The following is an 11,982-nucleotide window of genomic DNA, read 5'->3' on the forward strand; positions in this document are numbered from 1 at the left end:
CAGTGGCCTCATTTCAAAGAAGACTGTGTGCATGGTTCTAGAAGCAACTGGGGAAATATTAGGCAAAGCCCCATGGAGAGCATCAGCAAGAATTACTGGCCACTCCGTTGTGCTGTGTCTACATAAATGAGGTACCCAGGGCATCCTTTTCCCCTGCTTGGCTGCTCTATCCTTTGGCTGCAGAGAACAGATTGGCAGCTAAGCATGTACTGTGTGTTCAGATTTCCCCAGAGGAGGGGAATGATGCCCCTGATGGCTTGCAGGTGTGAGTTTAATTGTGGGTAGGGTCCCTCTTTCCAGCACACATCATTCCAGATGCCACTTTTGTGTATGATCACTCTCCGAACTCTGTTTATTTTCAATTTGAGCCTACTCTGACTTCTGGGCTCCTTACGAAACTGAACCAAATTCCCCACGCTAGAGAAGGAGGCCTTTGTTTCCTATCACCACCGTCCATCTTGGTGGAATGACTTAAAACAGCTGCTGTGCAGAATAAAATCTGACAGAAACATTCTGCATAGATACAAACATAAACATTAGTTTCTATGGCAACAAAAGTTGCAGCCACCATGGCTGCAAGGACTCAGCGCCTGTGTTGCAAGAGCCAAATGCAAAGCACCCATTCAGGGTGTCTGCTGGGGATGGAGCCAATAAGGCAGAGTCCTTTCTGAGAGGATGGAGGGCACAGAAGATGTGGGCTGAAATGGGCGCCACCAAGTGCAGTTGGTAGGAGATAGGGCCTAGCCTTTCAGCCCCAGATTGAAACCATATTTCCTTTCTTAACTGAAAGCCTCAGGGCAGTGACGGAAACTCTGATGGAAGTCAGTCAACTATTACATTGCCCCTGATTCTTCATCTGAGGTCCTATAAAAGTTCGCAAGATTCGGTGCTGCAGTACCCATAGCAAAATGTTCCCAAGACTCCCTCCAGATGGACCCAATGCCAAGATCTCAGTCCTGAGCATCCCTGGGGCTATTTAATTCCCAATCCCCCATGCCCAACCCTCTGAGTCACTGCAAAGGTCCCTGGTGCAGCCACTTTTCCTAAGGCTGAAGGGCCTTGGCTTAAATGGCATTGGAATTGTTATCTCAGGAATGCTGGAGGATTTGCATGTATGTCATAAGTGTGACCATGAGAGATGGTCATGGGTTCTGTGTTGGGCATGTTGAGACTCAGATGTCTCTGAGATAGCCCATATGAGTCAGCAAGTTCCTCTTGCTAAGTAACAAGTTACCTTGAGAGTCTTGACTTCCTGTCAGTGCAAGGGTGTTATGGGTCAGGAATCTGTGTGACAAGAAGAGTCAGTTCTGGGGGCTTCATGCTATTTGGAGCTCCTCTGGGTAGACATGCTATTTGAGTGACTTTGGGCCAAGTGATGTGATGACCCAGAGATGGAGACATTTGGAAGTGGCCCCCTGAATGGAGTTAGGGTATAGAAGGGAGGTGGCCCTCGATAAAAGCTGGCGTATCCAAAGCAAGCCCAACCTTAAATGGATTACACCTTGATGGCCAGAAAACTGGAATAGTTTGAGGTTGCCCCCTTCCTTGTTTCCATAACCAGATGTTAACAATAAATAGACATTTACCAAGAATCCCTGAAAGCTTGTGGTCACTGAGGCTCCCTGGCCACCAGCCACAAAGAAGGGCACTTAACAAGGATTACTTTATGGACTATACACAGTGAAGATAAGATGCCGTTAGACTTGTCTCACAGATGTGTGAAGCAAGCCCATCTCCCTCAAAATCTGTGTTTTCTCCAACCCCCCACCCCCCACCCCCACCCCCACCCCCCACCACCACTGCACTATACTCTTCCAAGAACAGTCAAGCCAAGTAATGTTCCTGGGTGAGAGGGAAAATTGCCACACCTGGGTAATGGGTTGAAGGTAGAGAAATGAGAGGATGTGGAATCAAGAATGCCCTCCTTGTTACTAAGTTGGGTGGTCCTGATTTTAGTCTTATTACTACTGCTGCATGACAAGTCATTGCAATACACTGTGCCTTTAAAGGACCTATTTTTAAATATTCTTTTTATTTGTGTGCACACGTGTACATGTGAGGTATATACATGTGCATATTTAAATGTGCGGACATGTGTATGGAGGCCAGAGGTCAGCATCAAGTGTCATCTTCAGTCCCTCTCTCCATCATTTATTATTATTATTATTATTATTATTATTATTATTATTATTATTATCATTATCATCATTATTATTATATTTTGGAGATAGACTCTCCCTGGAGTTCACTGATTGGCTAGGCTAACTAACCAATAAGCTCCAATGATTTCCTCGTATCTTCATCTGCTCAGTGCTGGGAACGCAGACACGTACCACCACACTCAGCTTTCCACATAGGTGCTGGGAATCTGAACTCCGATCCTTACACTTAAACAGCAAACACTTAACCAAGTGAGCCATGTTTGCAGAACCCACCCAAGGACCTGCTTTATTGCACTTAGAGATGCTTCAGGTCAGGAACTGAGACATGGCACGATATCTTGTCACTGCTTTGAGATGACTGGGGACTCATCAGGGAGAATGTAACATCTGGGGGTGAGTCACAGCAGGTGGCTTGTTGTCTGGGGGTTGGAACCTAACAGATGTGCCCCATGTCTGATGACAATTTCTGGCTGTGAACTAGACCCTAGTCAGCCAGAATACTGACGCATGGTCCCTCTGGGTGGCTGGGGCTTCTTTACAGGATGGTGAAGGTGTAGGTCCTCAGGGCCACAAAAGCAAGTCTACCTTTTATGTCCCAGTCCCATACCTCATTTAGCGACAGAGTCACTTCCACTGTGGTTTGTCAGTTGCCCCTAAGTTACTGAACTCATCCCCTATTCAAGTGGAGGAGGGGATTCGTCACCTCTCATCAAAAGGATGAGAATATCACAGCAAGACTAAAAATGGAATAATAAACTACAGATGTTCTTGAAGATTAATGAAAACTTGTCCAGTTAAAAAATAAAGATAACTTTTAAGTAAAAGTTCCCTACTAGATGGATCATAACAGGGGCCACATTCTAACAGAACCCAGTGAATCTCCCAGTTTTAATAGAGCTCACTCCACTAGCCAGGAGGTCTCCACATTGTGTGTCTACCATTGATGGAGGGTTTACAGGACCCAAGCGTCTAGGCATGCATCATCTGGCCTTTATGCAGTGCCCTTAAAGCCCAATGTAAGAGTAATTACATCTGCTCTTTGGACCTCAGCTCATCTCTCTTCATAGTTTGAGAACATCTCGGCTATAATAGTTACCATGGCAACAGCAACATCTGGTGCACATCCAGCCTGGAGATGCTTAAGGAGCAGAACCTGATCAGACAGGAATAGGTCCCACCCTGGGTACAAACAGGAGAATAGAAAAAAACCTCTCCAGGCTCAACAGCTGCCCACCCCTGCTTCTGAGAAAGCAGAAAACACAGTGCGTCTACAAACAATGGAGAGCTTACTGGAATCAGTGGGCATCTGGTACAAGGATTACAAGGAATAGGTTACAGGGTGCTGGGAAAGGAGAAGAATGCCATGCAGGCAGGGACATTGCTGCAATATGGAGGTGTAAACGGCCCCTGAGGCTCAGCATCCACCAAGGTATTCTAGAGAACCCTTCATCATTAGTGACTTCGCTGGTATTGATGAAAAGCCAGCAGCAACCCAGGTCCTATACTATGGCTTACACTAGCCACCACATTCAATTTTGTACCTTCTTCCTATAAAGGAAGTATGAATACCCTCAGCATATGAATAAGAAGATGCAGGCTCATAAAACTTTGACGTAGGCAAAGTCAAAGCTCAGATTCAAGCACAGATCTTTCTGTATCCAAAGCCAAGGTCTTGCTACACACAAATACGGCACTTCCATTATGGGTGAATATTTGGTCCCCCATGGGTCCAACTACCTTGTGCTTCATACATTCAAGCCTTCCCTATTAAAAATCTTCCATCTTGGTGATACACAAGAAGGGGGCAAGGTTCCTTAGAGATCTGGGAGAGACATCAGATTTCATTCCAGAAACAAATGGACAAACTGAATATCATAATAAGCCATTCCTTGGCATTCTTTCATAAAACATGTCTAAGATAGATCCTAGAGACTCAGAAGCAATGACACCGGCCAAAAAGGAAGGAGAAAGACTCAGAAGCTAGAAAGTACATGGGATGTTGGAGGTCGGAATTATCAGGACACGTGTGTAAGACCAATAAGAGATGAAGTCATAGAGCCTTATGAGCAGGGTAGCCAGATAGAGCATGTAATGATGTCTTGTTCTAGCGAGTGTTGGGTAAATAACAAATACTTTTTTGGTACAAGTATCTCTCAAATATGCCTGGGACACACTTGATGCTGAAAGAACTTAAAAATCAAGTGCTCACATAACTTTATCTGTTAAATCTGGCAGCCCAGCATAGTGACTCAATTCTGAAAACAGCAGAAAGTCATCTAAGGGCTTTAAGTGGTGAGTGCCATGGACTGAGTTATGTATTTGAAAGACCGTTCTGGTTTCTGTAGGGAAAATGGTGATGGTGCCAGAGATGGAGAAGTTACTACAGATGGTCATAGAGGAGGTGATGATGGCCCGATGGGCAATGGGAGTGACCATGGCTACAGAATAGGCTGGTTTAGGTTCATCTGAGTGAAACTCATCTGAGCTCAATGGACAGGGTATGTGTAGAGGGGAAACCGAGGGCTCAAAGGGAATTTGTAGATGGATGAGCAGACTCATCGGCTCCTTGGACCTGGGGAAGCTTCTTAGCTGTGGAAGATACTTAAGAGAACCAAGAGGTCTTTGCGGCCAAGAAAAGTGGTGGCATTATGTAATGCCAAACGCAATGGAGCCAGAACTAGACTGCAGGTAGTTTATTAAAGGAATAATACAAAGGGGCCAGTGACCAGGTTTCCACCAGAGGCGAAGTGACCTGTAGATGTCCGCTCAGCCAGGCGGGAGAGAGAAAAAGAGGGCCGTGTGTGCGTGTCTCTCTGATACTTAAACCCTTGCTACGTCATTCTGGCCATACCCAAGCGGGAGTGGTCAGCGGCACCTGTGCCAGCCTCAAGGTCAGCGGAACCTCTAAACAGGATTACTCCCTATAATTATGAGATTAGGGGACTTCAATGGCCAAGGCACATGGTGACATTAGTGAACTTAGATGGTCAAGATCTGTGGAGGGCTTTTGTGGCAAAGACATGTGGTAATATTAAGGGCCTTTGGTGGGCTTCCTCAATTCTGTGTCATAGCCCATCACAATATGTCTTGACTATTAACATTTTTAGCCAGATGTGCCTATATACTGTAGAGGTTTTCATGGGGAGAAATCCCAGTTTCCGTGTCTCACGTGATATTCCCACTCATTCTGGTAGAAGCCCAAAATAGCTGACATCTGGGACTCTAGATTTTTCCATTTGTCAAGCCAATTTTGAAAGATGAGGTTACTTTCTATGTAAGCTATGACCTTTACCCAAGAGAGTCACCACAGTTCATTAAGCTCTTGTGGGTTTAACTAAGGGAGGCATGTACTGGAGCCAAGAAGAACTTGTGAGCTGAACACAGCTTTCCAGGGCCGGTTCTGATCACTTTGGGGAGCTGGAACTCAAAAAAGAGAGTTTAGGACAGAATCTAAGGAATCAGTTCTAAGCATAGCAAGGAGAAACAAAGAAGGGGCTGTGTTCACTTTCAGGACATAATCCCCACTGTATATGCTCCTGGAAGCTGAAGAAATAAACACATTTATCATTCACGGGGCAGAATTACTTTGGCAAGAAATCTACACCCAGAATACATCAGACTGATGACATATTCTAAAGGGGGAAATGTCGATTTTCAAAGCTGGTACATGCTTCTGTAACTTGCCAGGTTAAGGGACTGATTATGTCATTATATGTGTATCAAATGTCTAAGATACAGAGTAAATTAGCCACACATTTAGGTCTCGGGAGTTGGGGAGTGGACGCCAGCAGCCTCAGCAGGCAGCACATATGCAAAGCCACACTAGAGGTGGCCGATTGCACCAGGGGCTCCTGAGGAAGAATTCGTCATGTTCTGGCTGAAAGGCTGCATTCGGCATAAATAAATGCATTACTCTAAACATTAGAATTGTAAAGACTGAAGCAAAGCTCTCTCCCTGCTCTGCATAAATCAGGCTACTGTGGGAGGCCAGGAAAAAAGGTTTCAGGGTGGAATTCTCTTCTGGAGCACTAGTATAGATGCAGGGAACTTAACATGTTTAGCATGGGTACTGTAGGGTCTATGGGTATGTCTCTCCTTAGCATCCTCCAGAAGCTAGTATTGGGACAATTGTGTATTCAGGAACAAGAGGAGGAGGCTTTTCTAGAATGCCTCCCAGGCTTCGTGCTGACTTAGAGGGACAATGAGTTTCTGTCTAAATGGGTGTTTCAAAGTGGGCTTTCTCACCCTCAGAAGTATTGAATTGTGGGCCTGAATCATTCTTTAAGGAATTTCCCTTTACACTGTGCCATATTTGGGAACATCCTTAGGATCTACCCATAGGGATTTCCATGCCACCCGGTGTGACAATTAAGAATGTCTCCAGGGACTTTACTCATTCAGTACAGCACTTGCCATGTAAGCATGAGGACCTGAGTTTGAATCCCCAGCACTCAAAACACAAGAAAACCCAGGCGTGACAACGGTATGCATCTATAACCCAGGCAAGACAGTAGATCCCTGGGGAATCACTGGCCAGCTTGTCAGTGAGCTTCAGCTACCGTGAGAGACCCTGTCTAGAAAAATAAAGTGGAGAGTGATTAAGGAAGACACTCAGCATCTACCTCAGCCCTTCACATGCATGTACACACACACACACACACACACACACACACACACACACACACACACTTTATCCTTTGGACCCCCAGCTCATTATCCACATCGTCCCAGAAACCTGCCTCCTCAGGGATATCTCCACATACACTCCTCTGTCCTTCCCCCCTTGGAGAGATGTCCAATTGTTCCTTCTTGCAAGAAGGGGATACCCTATTGGCATGCATTAGCTTCTCTGCTAGGCCCTACCTTATTGTCTTAGTCCCTTGTACCAGACAGCTCATCTCTTCCCACCTTCCCCTGGGAGGTTTGTCTGATTCTCACAGTCAAAAGGCCATCAGAGAGAAATTGCTCCAGTTACCCACTAAGCCCCTTTTCTTTTGTTGATCTGCTTCTGTGGAAACCTGGCCCAGACTCACAGAGTGGCTGGGAACAGTGGCCACTCTCTTAATCTCCAATCACAAAACTCAGTGAGCGTTCACTGTGTGTGCAAGTATGTGCAGCTAATGAGCTGCGAGGCTGAAGAAGAAGAAGAAGAAGAAGCCCTAGGTCTGGTGTTTCCCTCTTTGTGGAACACAGCAGAGGGCCAAAGAGAATCAAATTCATGAACTCAGGGATCCTGAGTCTATTTGTGGAGCCTTAGCAATCAAGAGAGAAAACCTGAATCTGGGTATTCACTACAGACTGGGCATCACAAATGTACACTCATAAGCATTTTAAAACAGGAACTTTATTTCAACTTTACATCCTGAAATGGTGCTGTTATGTAGGGCAATTACATAATAAATTTGTTAGAGGGATAGGCAGCAATAAAGATGGTGGTAATGGTTTGTCATTTAATAGCTGAATTGTAAATGAGTTTTCAGCATTAATGTAGCAGGTTGCTTCAATTAGGAGACCATTCTTAGGGGTGTCTTCAATTTCTAAAAAAAAAAAATGTTTCTGAGGTTCAGTGAAGATGATCCATATTTAACTGTTTGAAGTCAGGAATGTGTGGGGTTTCGAGGAGTTGGAGCTAGCTGAACTTGGGCATACGTACATATACACGAGTAGCTGTGTGAACAAACAGGGGCCCTAACTGTACTAACAATGCCTGCAGGGCATCCAGCTGGTGCAGCCATCAACCGAGAGAAGGCTCAGGCAAGCATGTGTCAGTGGGGTAGTAGCGAAAGCCTCCTGCCAGCTACCTGTTCTTGATAAGCAGCTTTATGTTCTACAATACTTCATTCATAAAGCACACAAAGCTAGATAACCTAGCAGACAGGCTTGTTGATCCATGAAGGTCATTGTTTTGTGTAGACAGATTATGTCAGGTGACATATGCAAAAGATTTAGTGACATCCATGGCTTTACGGGAGCTATAGACATGGTATTCCCTGCTTTTACTGATTCTACTATTTGTAAGCCATTGGAATCCACTGTGATTCCTTCTTTCCTTCCTTCCTTCCTTCCTTCCTTCCTTCCTTCCTTCCTTCCTTCCTTCTCCTTTTCAGATAGAGTCTCATGTAGCCTAGACTGGCCTCAAGCTCTCTAGGTAGCCGAGGATAGTCCTGAACTTTCAATTCTCCAATCCCTCCAGACTCTGTTCCCTCATTTGTCCCCATGTGTCCAGTCTTCCAGAACAAATAAGTATCAGGAAGATGGAGTTACCTTCAAACATACCTAAGACTAGGCTATAATCCTCTCTGTTGTCATAAAATTAGGAAAATGGACCTTTCATTGGGCCCTAATTACCCCGTGAGACATCTACGAGAGCGTTCTAAATTAGGTTAGCTAAGCGGGGAAGACCACCTTATCGTGGGCAGCACTGTTCAACAAGCTGGGATCTTCAACTGGATGAAAAAAGAGAAAGTGAGCTGAGCACCAGCATCCATCCCTCTCTGCTTCCTGACAATGGATGCCGTGTGACCAGCTGCCTCACGGTCCTACTGCCCTGCCTTCCCTGGCATAGTGGTTTATACCCTTAGACTGTGAGCCAAAAGCAAACCTTTCTTCCTTAAGTTGCTTTTGTCAGCTATGTTGTCACAGTTAGAAGAAAAGCGAGCAATACAGAGCTACTCAATGAATGTCGTGACTTGCACAATTGTATGAACACGGTAAGGGAAGTGGGAATACGGCTGATCCACGCAGGAGGCAGACAGGAAAACTGGCTTTCACTCCTGCTGTATGCAGGACAAGACACACCCATAAACACTCAACTGACTCGGAAGCAGCAGAGCCCTCCATCAGCAGTGCCACGCCCTCTTTCTCGTCCCAGCCTGTGCCAGGATTACTCCCACCTTGGCACCTGTGCTGGAGTCCTCATGCTCATGGGTGTTCCCAGTAATTCCTTCTTAACTCTCAGCCTTCTCTCCCTACAAGGCTTTTGCTGATGCCAGTGTCTAGCAACCCACCCCCTGCTTTCCTTTCTGTAGCACCGTTGTCTCCTCCATCTGAAATGCAACTGGGAGGGCTTTGCTGGCTGAGCAAAGCATGCACAGAAATCTATTTCCTTGATTGTTTGCATTCTCCCAGAAGAAAGAGACCCACGAGCCGGGCAGGTGCTCGGTCGGTAAAGCCCTTGCCTTGAAAATGTGAGGTTTGAGTTCAGTCCCTTAGAAGCCACATTTTAAAACAAGCCAGGTACGGTGTTACACACTTGTAATCAGAGAGCTGGGGAGATGGAGGCGGACAAGTCCCTGGAGCCCACTGGCCAGCCAGTCTAGCCTAGTTGGCTTAAGCTCTCGATGTGAGTCAGGCACAGAGTTCCAGACTTTGTCTCAAAAGAATAAAAAAATTACCAAAGAGGACAGCACCTAAGGAATAACCCTGAAGTTGATCTCTGGCCTCCATGTGCATGTAACACATGCACTTACAAAAACGTGAACATGCACACATGGGGGGCAGGGTTAGTGACTATTGTAGTTTGGTTCCAAGGTACAACCCTAATGCTCATGTGTTGAAGGCTTGCTCCCTAATACAAGAATGTGAGGGGTGGGGCCCAGGCAGGTGACTGAACTGAGAGGGCCCCAATGTATACATACTAGGTTATTGAAAGGTGATCAAAGCATTCAGAGGTGAGGCCTACTTGGAAGGAAAATGTCCCCTGAAGATTGGGTCATAACCCTGCCTCTTCCTCTTTCTCTCCCTTGGCTTCCTGGCTACCGTGTGAACACTGTTCCCCCACTGTGGACTTCCACCATGGCCTTACCATGGGCTGCACAGTAACCCAACTGATGAGGCAAAATAACCTTTCTATCCTTTAGGTTGACTTCCTTCGGGCATTTGGGTCACTATGACAGAACGTTAGCACAGTGATCGATTGTCTCTTTTGCCTGCCCAGCACCCAGTTTTTCTTTCTGCTAATAGAATATTAGTTTGACTATAAGAGAACCCTCCGTCCTCACTGGCCAGACAGAGCCTGCCAATTGGAGCCAGAGAGAGGCACATGACTCGGGCCTGACAAAGTAGGGTTTGCAATTCTGTGGCTACAGCGATTGGTTCAGAGGTGAGCAGAGGACCTGAATCAGGCCAGTGAGATGCTACTCTAGGTTGATGCGAATTTACAAAGAAGTACACTCTCTCTTTCTGTGGATGTGGCCTGGCTGGCAACTTCCAGCCATCTACTGCCTGAGTTCATCTTACCATTAGGAGCGGGGAACCTACATGAGAAAGAAGCCATTGCAGAAGAAAAGCCATATGGAAAGATAATGAGAGAGAGAATGAAGTCTTAGGAGTAACATCTAGACCCAGCCACACCTGAAGCCAACATCCCTCTGAACTTCTCCGTAAATGAACCAATAAAAAAAAAAAACCCTTTCATCATGTGTATTATATGAAAATTTTTTACATATTTTTTGACCTTTTTAAAAAAAATCAACTCAGCTTGAGTCTTTTGCAACTGCAGAGCTAATACAGAAATCAAAGTGATGAGAAGCCTGGAATTTGTGTCTGGCTCACAGCGTGAGCTTAAGCTCCCTCAGTCCTGGATCTATAGCATATTGGGCTTCAACCAGGAGAAACATCATCGAGCAAAAGCTGGAAACATTTGGGTGGAAAAGAACATTTGTTTATCTTCCAGCTTGTCTGTGGTGGATGTGTGACTCTAATCTCTCTTTAAAGGGCAACTCTTTGGAGCTGGATGCTGCTTAAATACCAGGCCCAGACAGCTGCCAAAGGGAGCATCATCCAGCAAAGATTTTTCCAGCAGAGGTGAAGTCAATTCTGGCTCTACACTGTCTCCTGACCATAAAACAAAGAAGAATGTAGGCTGTGCGCTCAGCCCCTGGGGACAACACAAAGGAAGAAGCAAAGAAATAGAGCAAGCATTACCAGGAACCAACCGTGTATTTCAGAACTCAGGATGGGCCTATGTCCTTAGGCTGATTGTTTGGGATCAGGGTAGTGGAATCAAGCCTAGTGTGTTAGCCAGCTTTCTGTTACTATGACAAATACCTGAAGACTGACTTACAAAGAAAAAAGTTTTCTTTTAAAATGCCATTGAAGGCCCCAGTTTGTGGTTTCTGCATCCTGGTACTTCGGGTCTGTGGTTAGGTAGCTCTCAGTTCTGGATCCATGGCATCTGCCTGATTGCTGCAGGTTTTGCATTACTATTGAGCAGGCTGAGGAGCTGCTGAAGCTCCAGCCTCTGGTACTGACACAGACGGTGCCTCTGCCAAGCCTGCTTCCTGTCCTAGAGAATGGAAGAAAAGCAACATCAATAGTCTGTTTGGAGAACTGTGCACAGTCGGGTATACAGTCAGTGCTCAATAAATGCTAGTCCTGAAGGTGTTGTAAAAGTCTAGGGACATAATGCAGGCATGCATCTTTGAGAATCCTCTTGCTCTAGGGACACCAAAGTAGCATTAGCAAGTCCCAGTTCCCTTAGCTACCAGGGTTGGGGAGGAATAGGAAAGGCAGAGATGAGGAATAGCCAGAGTCTCCCAGTCCCATCTAGCTGAGACTTGCTCTGATCCCAGCTGGATGCTCTTTGCCTTGGAATGCAGGTTCATACTGATAAACCAATCCCAATTTGAAAACAACACACATCAAAAATGCATTTGTCATTACAGCCTGTTTGGGATATTGCCACTCTGAAATTCCCCTGAGGTCTCCATGGATAGAGATTAAAATGGTACCAAACTCATAACAGCATGGTGTGGTGGTTTAATCTTGACTGTCAGTTTTCTTGGATTTAAAGTCACCATGGAAACAAACCCCTGTGCAT

Source organism: Cricetulus griseus, chromosome 2 (assembly GCF_003668045.3).
Source record: "Cricetulus griseus strain 17A/GY chromosome 2, alternate assembly CriGri-PICRH-1.0, whole genome shotgun sequence".
NCBI classification, from domain to species: domain Eukaryota; kingdom Metazoa; phylum Chordata; class Mammalia; order Rodentia; family Cricetidae; genus Cricetulus; species Cricetulus griseus.